This window comes from Triticum dicoccoides, chromosome 6B (genome assembly GCF_002162155.2).
Source record: "Triticum dicoccoides isolate Atlit2015 ecotype Zavitan chromosome 6B, WEW_v2.0, whole genome shotgun sequence".
NCBI classification, from domain to species: domain Eukaryota; kingdom Viridiplantae; phylum Streptophyta; class Magnoliopsida; order Poales; family Poaceae; genus Triticum; species Triticum dicoccoides.
In genome coordinates, this window is record NC_041391.1 from 367,958,623 (window position 1) to 367,964,515 (window position 5,893).

Consider the following 5,893-nt stretch of genomic DNA (forward strand, 5'->3'; position numbering starts at 1 on the left):
CGTGAACCAGATCTGTGTGGACTGTGTGATTTTAGACGCATGCGTGCGCCACATCAAAATGTTGTGCTTTGGTAAGCAAACATATATGCATGCATCACGCATGTCCATACATATATTTTGGGCACATACATATGCAGTGGTTGTCTTTGGACACTCTCCCTCGCTTGGTTATTATCATCGACTGCCTATATATTCGTGGGCTCGCGTGGACGTCCATTACTTCGACCAACAACGTGAGAGAGGTTATGTATGATCATGGATTCTTCTTCTCTTGATTCGCGTTATCGTATAGTCGTGTCGATCATGGTGAAATTCGAGACCTATGTTCGACGGCTTGCATATATATATATATACTATTATAATCATGATATTAAAATAACTATTCTGATCATAACAGCTCTGTATAAGGCCCGATAGGGCCCTCCCTAACTTCTCAAAGAAAACATCCTCTCCCACGCACTGCCCCCGTCTTCTCCCGCAACCCCCGCCCCGCGCCCCAACCTGAATCCAGCCGGCCAGCCACCCCAGCACGCCGGCGGCGCGCCAGACCCCGCAGGCATCCCGCGTGCCGCCGTCCCCGCCACCCAGTGCGCCTCCTTCACCGCCACCCCCACATCTTCTTCGCCGCCACCATCCAACGCACCGACGCCACAACCAGTGCCCCACGAGAGCGCCGACGCGCACAGATCTGGCGGGATCCCGACCGGAGTGGGCCGGCGACTTGCCCCTACCTCCCCTCACCTCTCGGCAACGCGCACGCCCCTTCCTCCCGCCGGAGCACCGCCTCCTGCACCTCCCACCGATGCGCCGCCCCCTCCACCTCCCTCCGACGTGCTGCTCCTCCACCTCCAGGTGATGCACAACCCAACCACCCCCCAGCAACGGCGCCCCTTGATACCAGGCTCCCTTTAGCTGGCCGCCGGAGCCGCACTCATCCCGGGCACCTCCCGCCTCACGCGGAGGAGTAGCCGCCCCGTTTCTCTGGCCTCTACCTCTCCCGCTTCACCTTTTCCTGTCGCCCACTAGGTAAACAACAGCCGGAACTAGCTTGCCCCTTCCTCTCTTCTCAGGGGGATTTCATCATAGACCTACACTGTGCCGCTTCTTGGCTCACATCCAGAAGAGGCTACAGGTTTCGCTTGTGCTGACATGTCACCTGATGTTTCTAGAGCCACCAAGTGGCGACCACAGCGAGCGTAGCCAGCATCGCCATTGGTGCAAGCTCGTCACATCGAAAGAAGTTCATGTGAGCGAGCTGAGTGTGTTTTGCATTACTCCTACATTAGACGACGGATTATTAGCTTTCAGGAATTGACTCTTGGTTTTACTGAGAAGGTGGCTTGTCGGATGTTGTTATCGTGGATGACGATGGCGATCTCGTTCTCGGTCGGAGAATGAAGAGACACAGTAAGGTTTATTCTGTCGCTGTCTTTCCGTTGTTGGTGTGTTATGAATTTGATTGATGGTCCTTGGTTTGCAGGGAGAAGGGACGAGGATCATGTGCTCACCGTGCAGCACGACATCACCTCTTCGCTCCGGAGGGTCGGGCTTCTTACTGGAGATCATTCCGTGTCAGATTTCCTACTGTGTATCATCCTTCTTTCATTAGTGGTCCATTGTTTGCTATTGTTGGTTTACAGGTTTGGAAGGCAGCCATGCTGCTAACCTGACTTTGTGTTGCACAAGAGCTTCACATCGTTTGAATTCGCCAGTGTTACTGGCATGAAGATCGGTGTTGGGGCAGGTGATGGCTTGTTATGAAATTTAGTGAATGAGAAAATTGCTCTATTGTTGTGATTGTACAACTGTGTAGTTTCTGATATTTTATTTGTTTTTGTAAAGGTCAAAGTGTTGTGTCTGAGAAGTTCAAGTATGTTAGTTTATACTACATTATTGAGAAGCTCCAACTGGTTGTAGCAGTGCATTGAGAAACAGAGTGAAAAACATCTATAAAAAATGCAAGTTCAGGAATATCAAAAAAAGAAAAAGAAGAAAGAAAAACCTCACACTTTTGTGGTTGATATTTATAGCGACAAACAAGTAACAAGTTCATGTTTGTCAACCATTGAAGTTCATGTATATGGTAGCTGATGATTGTTGTGTGCACTTAGGGGAGCACAAAAAAATGTAGATGACCGAGGGCCGTGGATGTTGAACTTTTGTGCAGTGAGTGTGACGTGTGTCCCAAAAAACAAATTGTGTTCACAAAAAAACAATAAAGAAACAAAAGGAGACGAACCCAATGATTTTCGTAGGAAAAATTATGAGAAGTCCAAATTGTTCAAATATGGAAGCTCAAAATTGTTAAAATAAATCCAAAATTTTCTACTACTTGCCTCCCACCTCCTTTCTCGCGATATAAAAATATAGAACCTCTCTCTTGAAAATGAAAAAACTAAGGAATTTCACACACAAACTTATATGAAAAGATCCTAGATATGCATGAAAAAGAAACAAAAAACGTAAGTGAAATAAACTCGTGAAATTCCCTATAGGGACAAACACATAGGTTTTATTTCCACATTTATAAAATAAATACATAGAAGTTCAAAATAAAAATGTTGAGAAGTTCAAATTAAATTATTGGAGTAGTTCGACGTTTAGAACATCTTAGATTTTTTTTGTTACTAAATAACGAAAAGTGAGAAGTTCAAACAAAAAATAGAGAAAATTAAAATGTATTCAATATGTATTAGAAAACTAGAATTTTTTCGTTACTAAAAGAAATATCCAAGAAGTCCAAAATAATAAAATAGAGTAGTTTGACATTTATTAAAAACTTAGATTTCCTTGTTACCAAAGAAATAAAATCGTGAAGTTCAAATTAAAATTAATAAAAGTATGAAGTTCAATTTTTAAAAGATATTTGATGCTTATTTAAAAACATTTTTTCTAATAATAAAACTTAGGAGTTCAAATTAAAATAATAGAGAAGTTCGAAGTTTATAAAAAAACTAAAGAAAATCTCGTTACTAAAGAATAAAATGAAGAAGGTCAAAATAAAATAAAGGAACAACTAAAAAATGTTTAAATAGAAATGTCTTGTTTAAAAAAAGTTCAAATTATACTAATGAAGTGACTTGATGTTTATCAAACAATCAACCATGAAGTTTGAAATTGAAAAAATAGTCAAATTCAATGTTTATTAAAAAGTAAAAAACAATTCGTTACGCAATAATAAGTGAACCTCAAATTAAAGTAACATAGAAGTTCAAAGTATATTAAAACCTAGGATTCGCAAGTTTAAAAAATAAAAAACCAACGTCATTATGGGCATATTTAAAGACATAGAAGTTCAAAAATGTTTATTCTAAAACCGAGTTTAAAAGTTTGTAGACATGGATTTGATCCTGTTTTTTAATATCTAGAAGTTCAAATTCAAATAACTGACTGGTTCGATGTTTATTACATAACGTGGACTTTCTTCATTACTAATGAATAAATCCAAGAAGTCCTAATTAAAAATTGAAGTTGTTTGATGTTTATAAAAATCTCACATTTCCACCGATACTAAAGATTACAACCAAGAAGTTCAATTTTAAAAAATGGAGCGGTCCAATGTATATAAAAAACTCAGGTTTCTTGTACTAATGAATAAAACCAAAAAGTTCAATTGGAAAAATCAGAGCAGTTTGATATTTATTTGAATGAATCAAAATATTCCACTTACTAATGAATAAGACCAATAAGTTCAATTGGAATAACGAAGAATTTTGATGTTTCTACAAAACTCCAATTTTCACATTTCTAAAATACACACAAAGAAGTTCAAATAAAAAGGTTAGAGCGGTTCAATGTCTATAAAAAACTCATATTTTTTCGTTACTAAAGCGGAAAAGAGAGAAGTTCAAATTCATAACTGCTAGAAGTTCATGTACTGCATGGTATGTGTTTTCATATGAGAAAATAGAATAAAAAGTTAAAGTATAAAAATTTAGTTGCTAGAAGTTCAGGTGCTCGACACGGGAAAGTTAAAAAACTTCTTGTGGGAGAGGTAATTGGCACGGTATATCATTTGTGCAACTCTGATGAAGGTGTGGGAAATTACGAACAAAAATACATGGTGGAAGTTCAAAGTGAAAGCAGCGGGAAGTTGAACTACTATACGGAATGCATTTCAAATGAGAATAAAATGAATAAAAAACTAAAACACCAAAAGGTTTGTTTTGAGAAGTTCACGTGCTCCTCCTGGTGCAGTTCGAAATCTCTAGTGCGAGACATCCGACCTTCATTTACATGTTAAGAACAAGCAAAAAAACGATGTTGTTTTTGACATTTTTAATACTGCTCTCAAACAACAACGAATTTGTAACGGTTGTCTAGATGAAAAAGTTGCTCCTAGTCGTAAGATTTCCAACAGTATAATATATGCTGCATTCTGATGGTTTAAATTTTTTATGTATATTGTTGAAAACACATTTTTCGCATTAAAAAATATTTTGAACCGTCGTGGGTATGAAATAATGATCAACACGAAAAAGTTCCATGTTTTCAATAGCTTTCCATTGGTATACCATTTGCTCAATTCCGGTAAGTGGTTGGGGTGTTATGGGCAAAAAACCGCACGTCAAAAACAGAGTGAAGTTCAGACAGACATGCCCGAGAAGTTCAACTAGTTCACGCAGTGCATTTCTTTCGCGATGAAGGCAAAAATCATGATCTCGCCATTTTCTAAATTACTTGAAAACGACAGGAATATCATTTGTGAATTTCAAGTCCTCAGTCGGAGAAAGTTAAAGAAAATATTGTGAGAGAGGTTTGTACAAAAGGGATATCATTTGTGTAACACTAACGAATAGATGAGAAAATTACGAACGAAAATACGTCACAGAAGTTCAACGTAAAAATGGCAGGAAGTTCAACTTCTACACTGAATGAATCTCAGATGAAAAACCTTTAAACCCGTCGCGAGTATGAACAAATGATTAACACGGGAAAGTTGCGTGTTTACAACAGCTTTTCATCGGTATATCACTTGCTCAATTCCGGTTAGTGGATGGAGAGCTACCAGCAAAAAAAGCACATGAAAAATAGAGTGAAGTGCAAGTAGACATGCCAAGAAGTTCAAGTTCTTTATGCGGTGGATTTTTGGAGAATCTGTTTCGCGACAAAGGCAGAACACACGATCTCGCTGTTTTCAATATTAGTTGAAAACGACTAGGAATCAGAGAAAACCATCAACATGAAAAAGTTTCGCATTTTCCGTAGCTTTTCAACGGTACATTATTTGGCCCATTTCGATAAAGTTTGTTGAAATTACGGTGAAAATAGGTTTTTAGTCATTTTCAAAATTGACTTAAAACTGTAAAGAAGTGGGAGAAACAATATATACCAAAAACTTTCCTATTTATTCAGGCTTTCCAACGCCATATCATTTGCCGCATTCAGACGTACGGTTAAACAATTAGCTCGAAAATACAAACTTGGTGGAACTTGTACCATTTTATAAATTACTTTTAAACTTTTCAAAATTAGGAAAGACTTCCAACATGAAGAAGTAGCGCATTTTCATAAGCTTTCCAACGCCATAACATTTTCCTGAATTGGAATGGCCGTTTAGAAATGGTATCGAAAATACGAACTCGACTATTCGGTTTGCAAAATTTTATAATTTTCCAAATTACTCTTTAACCATAGAGGATTAGAGAAAACTATCAACAGGTGGAAGGCGCGATTTTGCAGCAGCTTTCCAACGCCATATTATTTGCCTCATTCCGATAAACGGTTTAGAAATGCGTTCGAAAATACGATTCACATTTTTTGTATGAAGAAAAAACGGTTTTCAAAACTGCTCTTAAACCGCTTACATTTTGCCAAAAATTCAACTTGGTTCATGATAGTCATCTCCATAGCTTTCCAATGGTATATCGCAAGCCCATTTGGACACTTTTTA

General features: G+C 38.4%; 1 long non-coding RNA gene across 3 annotated transcripts; it reads left to right on the forward strand.

The window, feature by feature from the left end:
• The first annotated feature begins 486 nt into the window (after positions 1–486).
• LOC119325841 lies at positions 487–1,981 on the forward strand. Of its 3 annotated transcripts, none has more exons than XR_005157715.1 (4): positions 487–1,246; positions 1,336–1,407; positions 1,481–1,744; positions 1,843–1,981. It is a non-coding gene; the product is annotated as an uncharacterized LOC119325841 (long non-coding RNA). The 3 variants fall into 3 exon arrangements; XR_005157716.1 differs by having other exon boundaries at positions 487–1,026; positions 1,170–1,246; positions 1,481–1,907; XR_005157714.1 differs by having other exon boundaries at positions 1,481–1,907.
• The last annotated feature ends 3,912 nt before the right edge of the window (positions 1,982–5,893 follow it).